Source organism: Malaclemys terrapin, chromosome 21, assembly GCF_027887155.1.
Source record: "Malaclemys terrapin pileata isolate rMalTer1 chromosome 21, rMalTer1.hap1, whole genome shotgun sequence".
Lineage (NCBI taxonomy): Eukaryota > Metazoa > Chordata > Testudines > Emydidae > Malaclemys > Malaclemys terrapin.
In genome coordinates, this window is record NC_071525.1 from 12,048,620 (window position 1) to 12,058,443 (window position 9,824).

Genomic DNA, 9,824 nt, shown 5'->3' on the forward strand with positions numbered 1-9,824 from the left:
ACAATCCTGCATGGGCCTCAGGTGTGAACTAAAAGGCCTTTTCTATCTAATTTTCCTAGCTGTGTAGATTTCAAGGGCCATTCTGATCATCCAGTCTGAGCTCCTGCCTCGCATAGGCTGGTGTCAGATGTTTCCTCAGGGATTCCTGTATCCAGGATAGTGCCCTGGGTCTGATGGAGACCAGAGATGTCCATCTCTAGGGACAGATCTCAGTTCCGCCAACCCTGGTCCCCGACGGTGACACCCCCCTGCATAGGGTTACCATATTCTGTGCCTCCAAATGGAGGACACTCCACGGCCCCCGGCCCCGCCCCCAGCCCCGCCCATACCCCCGCCCCAACCCCGCCCCCTCCCCAAAGTCTCCGCCCCCTCCCCTGCTTCCCGCGAACATTTGATTCGCGGGAAGCCTGAAGCAGGTAAGGGGGGCGGGGGGAGGAGGCGCGGCCCAGGCTGGCCCCCCGGCGGCTCCAGCCTGGGTCGGCTCGGGCCCTGGGGTGCCGGCCCCGGCCCGCCCAGCACTGCCGGCCCCCGGCGGCCCAGCGCACCCCCGGGCTCCCCGCGGGCCCGCCGGCCTGGCTGACCGGCTCCCCGCGGGCCCGGCTCCCCGCGGGCCCGGTTGACCGGCTCCCCGCCGGCCCGGCTCCCCGGCTCCCCGCCGGCCCGGCTCCCCGCCGGCCCGGCTGACCGGCTCCCCGCCGGCCCGGCCCCCGGCCCAGCACCGCGCCCCCGGCTCCCCGGCCGGCCCCGCGCCCGGCCCGGCACTGCGCCCCTGGTTCCCGGCCCGGCACCATGCCCCCGGCCCCGCACCGGCCCCGCACCGCCGGCCCCGGCCGAGCACCACCCAGCCCTCCCGATTTTCCCGGACATGCCCGGCTTTTGGGGATTTCCCCCCGGACGGGGATTTGAGCCCCCAAAAGCCGGACATGTCCGGGAAAATCCGGACGTATGGTAACCCTACCCCTGCAGCCCCAGCACCTGCTTAACTAGCCCTGCCTGCTCAGACACAGGCCTAGCTGCCGTGTGCAGAGCAGCCTTGTGATGAGGGGAGGGGAGAGCTGGCTGCTCCCCGGCTGGGCAGGCTGATTGCTGAGCACAGCCAAGGAGGCAGCCCCAAGCCATCTCTTGAGCCAAAGCATCAGGTTTCTGTCACCTTGCCCTGAAGGCTGCTGGGTAAGTCCTGTGGCACAAATAGACACCCAGGCAGTATGGCTGAGCAGCCCCTCTAATGTTCAGAGTCCCGGTGGTTCAGGGCAGGCTCACAGCCCTGGCGCGGGTGGCTCCTCCTGCTGCTGCCGGACTATGCTAGTCAGCACTGACCAAGCAGTTATTCAGATTCATACCAAGCAGTGGGGCACATACAGCAATGCCCGCAGAATAACGCCAGCCACTAATGCTCAGCTGTGTAGATTGATGGAGGCTGGAGTTCAGCAGAGCGCTGGCTTCTCCTCTGTGAGCTTGGAATGGCTCGGCAGGAAACTGCTCTGCAGAATCCTGGGGAGCTGGGAAATTCCCACCCATACGTGATGTAATGAAAGAGGTGGCAGCGCTGGGGCAGGGAGCAGGTGACTGAAATATCTTTTGGAAATTTCATTTGAGATAACAGGATTTGTGCATATAGTTTTCTATTAATAAAATGATGGACTTTCTTTGGGTTTGTATTGTCCAGGAGAGGGTTTAATGCAAGACGCGCATTTTTGGGAAAGTCTGGACCTGGGAGTTTGCCGGTGTCACTCTGCAGTGTAAGTCAAGAGTGGCTGGCTGTAGGAGAGTCACCAACAATATTTCAAAAATAAGGGACATAATAATGAGAGTAATACTAAGCAGCACTCACCTACGTTTGCCGGGGAATTTCTTGCTGTTCTTTGCAGCACTCAGCAACTCCCAATCTTGTTGAGATGAAAAATAAGGGTGTAATAAGGGACTGTTGGCAAGCCTAGGCTGCAGCACTCATGTACTGTACTCGGGAGTAACTTATATGCAGGAGGCTGGGTGTGGGCAGGCCAGGAGTGGTTGCTCTCAGAGCGAAGCCAGGTAAAAGGCTCCCCAGGTTGGAGAACTGAGTGGACACAGTCCAGACTGTAGCCTGGGGAATGTCACAGGCTGGTACTGGGGAAACACCACCAGTTGTGTCAAGGTGAGCTGTAGGCTATGATAAGTGGGGAGCACTGGTCGTTACATGGGCCATAGTCAGCCCTGCTCAATTCCTGGGGGGCAGGCAGATCACTCTGAAGCCAGGTTGCCACCTCTGGCAACTAGAGCAGGGCCAGGCACTGGGGAAGGGGAGGCAGTGCAGGCGGAGGAGAGGAAAGGAAGATACCTGGGTGGGGTCACACAGGAGCACTCAGCTGGCTGAGTGACCGGACCCTGAGAGGGCAGAGGGACTGTGCAGAGGGCACTCCCCTGACATGAGGATGCCAAGGCCCTGAGAGACATTAGTTTAGTTCTGTGGCTCCCATCACAGTGATATCTGGGCACAGCACAGATGGAAATGGCTCAAGTCAAATCTCACCCATTAACTGTCACCTCTGCCCCTCCCTCAGGGTAATTACCATTCTCCAGTGAATGGCCACATTAACAAACAATTGGGGCGAGCAAACCCCTCAGCACTTAGCCCCGCCCCTGGGACCCAGGTGAGCAAGTCTGACCCCTAGCTAGCGTCTCTGCTTTGGTGGGTTTTACAGGGGGTGCCAAAGAACTGCAGCTGGGGATGGCGCGTGAGAGCAGGACTTAGATCAGGCTCAAGCCATGCCTGCTGAGCTGCTCCCCAGCCCAGCCATCGGCAGAGAGGGCAGCTGGGCGAGGATGTCAAGCAGCTCCTACAAGGCAGCAGTGCCAGCCCCTGTGAGCTCCCTGCAAGCAGCTGGACCTTCGCAATGGAGGGAGCTGGATGCCACGTGTGGCAGGAATCCTGCTCTGTGGGGTCTGGCACTGAAAGGAGCGCATACGCGGGGGAGTTTCCAACACCTAGGAGGGGACCACGGGCCTCAGAGAGGATGAGAGCTGTGATGCTAGTGCTGTCAGGGGTGCTGGTACGGTAGTGCGCTATGGCTGGCTATGCGTGAATACCAGTGAGTGGAGAAGGGGCCAGGAGACGTCACTCGGCACCGTGCAGTGCAGATTCTGCGTTTTGGAAATGCAATAAAACTTGTTGTGCTTCCTTTGGCAGCAATTCCCATCACGTGTGGCCAGCGGCAGTGCCGTGTTGCCCGTGCTCAGAGCAGGGCTGGGTCCAGTCTTTGGCCGGTGCCCCCCAGCTCATGTATTTTAACTCACATGAAAGTGGCAGAGCTTTGTGCTAGTCACAGCATCTGGCCTGTCTGTGTGAATTATGCTGCGGCAGATGGTGACTCAGAGTGGGGCTGAGCTCCCAGCTCCGTCACCCGGCCCCCGTGCCAGGGTGAAGCTGGGCGGGCACTGACAGGCCCATCAGATGATCACATGCCCACTTTGCTGCTGAATAAATGAGTCCAGTAAACCAAAGACAAAGAATCAGAACAATCAGTGAGGCAAAGGACCCGGTGGGTGCACAGCCTCTAGCTCCCAGCCACTGCAGGCTTTTCCCCGGGGGGTAGTTTCTAGGGCCTGGTCTGCAAGGGCAAGGTCAGCCAGGGAGTAAATTTAAAGCAATGAGTTAAGCTGGAGTCAAGGCTGTGTGGGCCCCCCTGCAGGCGGTTTAAAGCCACCTGTTCTGGTTTAGTGAAGCCCATTAAGTCACTAAAGTGGAAGAAGCCACAGTTCAGTGGATCTCAGGCCTGGTCTACACTACATAGCTAGGTCGACGTAAGGCAGCTATGTCAGTGTTTACACTACAGGCTTGTCCTGCCGCTGGAAGTGCCCTACTACACCAACATAGTAACTCCACCTCCATGAGAGCTGTAGGGCTTATGGTGGCATAGTTAGGGTGACACAGTATCTGTGTAGACACTGAGTTACTTACATGGGCTGTTGGCTGTCTTGTCAATTTTCAGGGTTCCATGCTGGAGCTGTGAAATTGACAAGAAACCCGGGCAGCTAAAGCCTGGTTGCCCCCGGCTCCTGCTGCCAGCTGGGCTACAGTGGCTGTAAGTCGACTTAAGTCTGTCGTGTAGACATGCCCGTAGAATGTCCACATGGGCAGCTCAGTTGGTCTCAAAGCGAAGTCAGGTTGTTTTGGTTCCATTTCTCTTTTCAGGCTAGACCTTTGGCTTAGTGTCAGGGCTGGCTTTAGGCACCAGCAAAACAAGCAGGTGCTTGGGGCAGCACATTTGCAGGGTGTGGCATTCTGGCCATCCTTTTTTTTTTTTTTTTTTAAACTCACTTCCTCCCCTCTCACAACGCTGCAGAAATGGAGAACCCATGGGACCCTGGGAGCTGTAGTTCCTTGCCTAGCTCCCTGCCTATAGAGCCAGCCCTGGAGCAGGGAAAGAACTAAATTTCCCAGCCATCCCTTGGCAGCTATCAACAGGAAAGGGAGGGGGAGGGAGTGAGGTAGCTGAGCCATGCTGCAGCTTGCTGTGAATGGAGAGCTGGCTGCTAGAACAGGGTGGCACTGTGAGTGGGGGACAAGTGTGCCCAGCCCAAGGAGTAGAAGGCTTTGCCCCAGATATCCCCCTCAGAAGACTTCTCCAGACTGGATTAGGGATACTGGTGTGAGGTCACCTTGCAGCCCCCAAAGAAGGAATTGGGTGGACTAAAGGGACAGTGCACCTCTCTATCTGAAGCCTAGCAAGGGAGGTACGTGGATCCCACTAGACTTTAAAATGAAAAGTAAGGGAGGGGAGGCTCTGCTAGAGGACCTGGGCAGCTTTAGATACAGTACCAGGCATGTAGGAGGATTTGCACTTCTGAGCCATGGAAGCAGAAATTGACTTTTCCTTTCCAGATATAGCTAATATTCAGAAAGGGAATCTAGCACCTGCCTTCCAGATTTGAACACCCTCAAAATTCAGGAGAGCTCAAGCTCCATTTGGGCAGCTGTTACTTCATTTCCCCCAATTCAGATATACTGATCCACTGTAACTTGCTGTAGAAAAAGTAGGATACAATTGAGCAAGCAATGCTTCCCAGTGATTTTTAGGACTGGAATTGCTATTTTCAACAGCCATTGCCTTTTTTTTTTTAGTTTTATTTGTTTAAAAGGAAGACAGTGATTGCATTGGCAAATTCCCTATAGAAACAAAGAATGGAACAAAAGAATAATAAAGGCACCTCAACTTTTCCTCATTTATGTAGGACAGTCTTATAATATGCATCCAGACATCTTCCAGTCACACAAGCTGAAAATTGTTCCACTTTACTGCAGTTCTGTAACCATATGGGAACCAATCCTGTCTGTGTTCTGTGCACATCTAAAATTCCTGCTGAATGACCCGCCCTGGTCTGGGACAGCAGGAGGGTGCAGGTTTGGGGGGAGAGCCCAGGGCTGGGGCAGCAAGGAGCGGGATGGGAGCCCAGGGCTGGGGTGGGGGGCAGCCAAAATTTTTTTTGCTTGAGGCGGCAAATGACCTAGAGCCAGCCCTGCTTAGTGTGCACTTTCAAATACCCAAAGAGGTGGGCATCTTGGAAACCCTCCCAGCTGGATCCATCACACCCTTACATTATTGGGGAGAGAGTTAGATAAGCTGGAGGGTAGGGATAGGGTCCAGAGTGACCTAGACAAATTGGAGGATTGGGCCAAAAGAAATCTGATGAGGTTCAACATGGACGAGTGCAGAGTCCTGCACTTAGGATGGAAGAATCCATGCACCACTACAGGCTGGGGACCGACTGGCTAAGTGGCAGTTCTGCAGAAAAGGACCTGGGGATTACAGTGGACAAGAAGCTGGATATGAGTCAAAGTGTGCCCTTGTTGCCAAGAAGGCTAACAGCATATTGAGCTGCATTAGTAGGAACAGTGTCAGTAGATCGAGGGAAGTGATTATTCCCCTCTATTCGGCACTGGTTAGGCCACATCTAGAGTATTGTGTCCAGTTTTGGGCCCCCCCACTACAGAAAAGATGTGGACAAATTAGAAAGAGTCCAGCAGAGGGCAACGAAAATGATCAGGGGGCTGGGACACATGATTTATGAGAGGCTGAGGGAACTGGGGTTATTTAGTCGGCAGAAGAGAAGAGTGAGGGGGGATTTTATAGCAACCTTCAACTACCTGAAGGGGGGTTCCAAAGAGGATGGAACTCGGCTGTTCTCGGTGGTAGCAGATGACAGAACAAGTTGCAGTGGGGGTGGTCTAGATTGGATATTTGGAAAAACTATTTCACTGGGAGGGTGGTGAAGCTCTGGAATGGGTTACCCAGGGAGGTGGTGGAATCTTCTTCCTTAGAGGTTTTTAAGGTCAGGCTTGACAAAGCTCTGGCTGGGATGATTTAATTGGGGCTGGTCCTGCTTTGAGCAGGGGTTGGACTAGATGACCTCCTGAGGTCCCTTCCAACCCTGATATTCTATGATTCTATGATCTACATGACTCTGATCCCCATCCAGCAGGGCATCTTCATGCCATCAATAGAACTGAAGAAGTGGGGGGTTGAAGCTGAAAGTGAAGGAGCTTCAGCTAGAGCAACAGAGCCTAGAGGACCACAAAAGGGAGCGAGCTGACCAGGAGAAGCAGTGGAAGCATGAGGAAGACCAGCAGAAGAGCCAGGAGAACACAGAGGACTCATGAACTCGAGATGAGGAAGCCGAGGGGCAAGACGACCCCCCGAGGGGTAAGTGGGGAAAGATTCTGGGTTGCCAATTCCACAGGAAACCTAGATAACAAATTGTTGCCCCAGTTTAAGGAGGGAGGGATATAGACGCCAGCCTCACTGCCTTTTAGAAGGGTTGTGATTTGAACCAGGTTGACTCTACAGACCAGCTCAGCTGCCTCAGCCCCTTACTCAGTCCATAAGCTATAGAGGTGTACAGACAGATGGACTGAGTTGATACTGGAGACTATGAACAGTTTGAATTGACACCTGAGGCTTATAGGAAAAGTTTTCAGGGTGTGCAAAAGGCCCAGGGTGTGACAGATGGAAGCCACCACCCTGGCGGGAGAATACCTGCACAAGTGGGGTAAAGTGCAGACATCACCACACTGGAGGATTTGTATCACCTGGAGCAGTTGGGTTGGAACAACTCCCTGAGATCTGTCCCCCACAAGCTGAAAATGTGGCTAGTGGTCAGGAAGCCGAAGAAGCTGCGTAGCACAGGCTGGTTGGCAGATGGGTTTTGGACAACAGGTCTGGGTATGAAAAAAGACCCAAAGGGGACTGGTCTAAGCATGGATCCTGGGAAGGGGAACCAATGGAGGTGCCCAGAAGTGGGATTCAGGGAAACCCAAAGTGCGGGGAGCAGCCAATCCCAGTAGACTCCCACTGAGTTATTGCAAGGACCAGAAGTGCAACATTTGTGGAAAAACAGGGTGCAAGAGGGGAGGATGCCTAAAGCTTGATGAAATAAAGTTTGCCCAGGACAGAGGATTTAACTTATCCCCCCAGCCAAGAAGGCAGCGTGGAGCTCAGGCCTGGAGAGTGAACTAAGTGATTGACCTTTCAGAGGAAAGCAGTCATAGAGACAGGGGGAGGTGACAGATGGGCTCTCCCTCCAGGTACTGGTACATGTCCTGTTGTACTCTCCTGGGCTCAGACTCCTCTGACCCCCAGTGGGAGCAGAAGGTGGTGGGTAATGGGAAGACATTCATGGGGTGGAGAGATTCTAGGACAGAGAGACCCTTTGTCAGACCCTGTGTGGTCAACCCCACTAGATGCTGCCGGGCTGTGTGGCCTGGGTTAAGGTTCTAAATGTGAAGCCATTCATCCTGCTTGTGGCTCAGATCCGGGGCAGACACAGGAGGGATTGGGGTGGCTGGTAGTTGGGGTTCTTCAGGATATCAGCTGTGACATTCTTTTGGGAACTAATTGTATCACCGTAAGACAAAATTCAGTCCCTGTTTCTGTACCAGCCAAGGCTTTGAATCACATTCAGACTGGTGGTGTCAGTGCAAATGCAAATAGCTTGGCTGGCAGGGAGAATGAGGGGTGGTCACCCCCCTTGCTTGCAACACAAAGGAAAGGCTGTAACACTCAGGACACCTTTCTGTCTACAAGCAGACACCTGGATCTGAGTGGGGCAGAGGAATGGCTCCTACCCATCTCCTCATGGGAGATGTGAGTCACACGGGCTCAGGCATAATCTGCCCTGGGGGTGAGGGCAACTGGCTAACCCCCAAGGGGAAATGGAGTCCTGGCATGTGCACAGCCCTGGGTGGAGAAACCTCTGCAGAGGGGGCCTGCCAGTGTAGAATTGGACCTTGTATCCCTGCCTCACCAGAGCCCCAGAGATATGGCTGGGTTAAGATCAACTTTGGAGGGGGACAAACCTACACTGATCCCCTGCTAACTGCTCAGGAGGTCAACTTCCTACTCCAACCACGGGGTCAGGACACCCAGGCTGAAGCCAAGAGGTCTGACACATGGAGGAATGTGGGGTCACTGCCCTCCTCACTCCCTGGCAGACGAGGGAGAGGAGGCAGTGGCAGGACCCCAGCCCAGTTTCAAACCCAAAGCTTTTGGGGTGACAAAAGGGAGAAGGGCCACATGAAAATGCCTCACATGCACCCTGCGAGTGCCATCGACCCGCCCAGACCGAAGGGGGGATGGGGAACTGCTCTGAGCTGTGCACTGGAAACCCTACGTTTGGTTGGTTAGGAACTGGGCTGGAAGAATCGTGGGAGTGCCTGAGAGTTGAGCTCCCCAGGGGATGGGAAAGACGCTGGGCCATCTTTGGATAACAGTTGTGAGTTGAATTTCCCCAGGTCACTGGTTGAAGTGACCCTACTCAATTTGGTCTCGAAGGGGGCAAAGACGTGATGAAGTAGGAATTTTTTGTAATATTTTTATGATCCCTATGCATGCCTCAGTTTCCCCTGTGTGCCACACTGTTACCAGTGTGTTTGTTGCGGGGAGGGATTAAGTGTGCTCTCAGGGCAGGCTAAGAGACATAGGGGTGAATGTGACCTAGCTGTCTGCAGGGCTGGCTCCAGGCACCAGGCACCCAAGCACCTGGTAAGGGGCGGCGGGGGGAGCGCGGTGCGGTATTCCGCGGGGGGGTGGGCTCCGGCGGCGCGGCGCTCAGCGGGGGGGGCAGCGCGGGGCTCGGCGCTCGGGGGGGGGGGGTTTCGGCGGCGCTCAGCACGGGGGGGGAGGGGGCGAGCTCCGGCGCGTGGTTGTGGCGCTGGAGGGGGGTTCCGGCGGCGCTCAGCGGGGGGGGGGGCAGCGCAGGGCTCGCGCTTGGGGGGGGGTCCGGTGGCGCTCGGCGGGGGGGGGCGGCGCGGTGCTCGGCGGGTGGGCTCGGGGGCAGCGCTTTTTTTTGCTGCTTGGGGCAGCAAAAAAGCTAGAGCCAGCCCTGGCTGTCTGAGCCTCAATGGGTCGCTAAGAAAAGGACTGGTCAAGGCTGACCCCATGTCAGTGGGACATGGACACCTAGCGATTCATGACCCAGAGGGAGGGGGATTTCCCCACCTCTCAGCAGAGAAGCTGAGCAAAGAGCCCAGCCTGCGGACTAAGCAGGCATAAGGGGTGAGGTGCCGGGGATAAGAACGGGTGGCTGGAAGGAGTCTGGGCTCTCTGACCTGGGGAGTTGGAACTGAGGAAGAAGGTGAGAATAAGAGACAGATGGAGCCTGAACCTGGGGTTTACTACAGCGTGGCTGTGGTCTGGTCCGACCAGACTGGTCCATACTTTAACCTTCCTGTCTCTGTGCTAAGCTAGGGACTCCTGCTGCAGTGTTCCAGCTGTCTAGTAAATTCGGATGTTTTGGCAACCCTGCTTGAGTGTCACTGGGATTGCTGGGGAGGTGCATCAAGCCCTGCA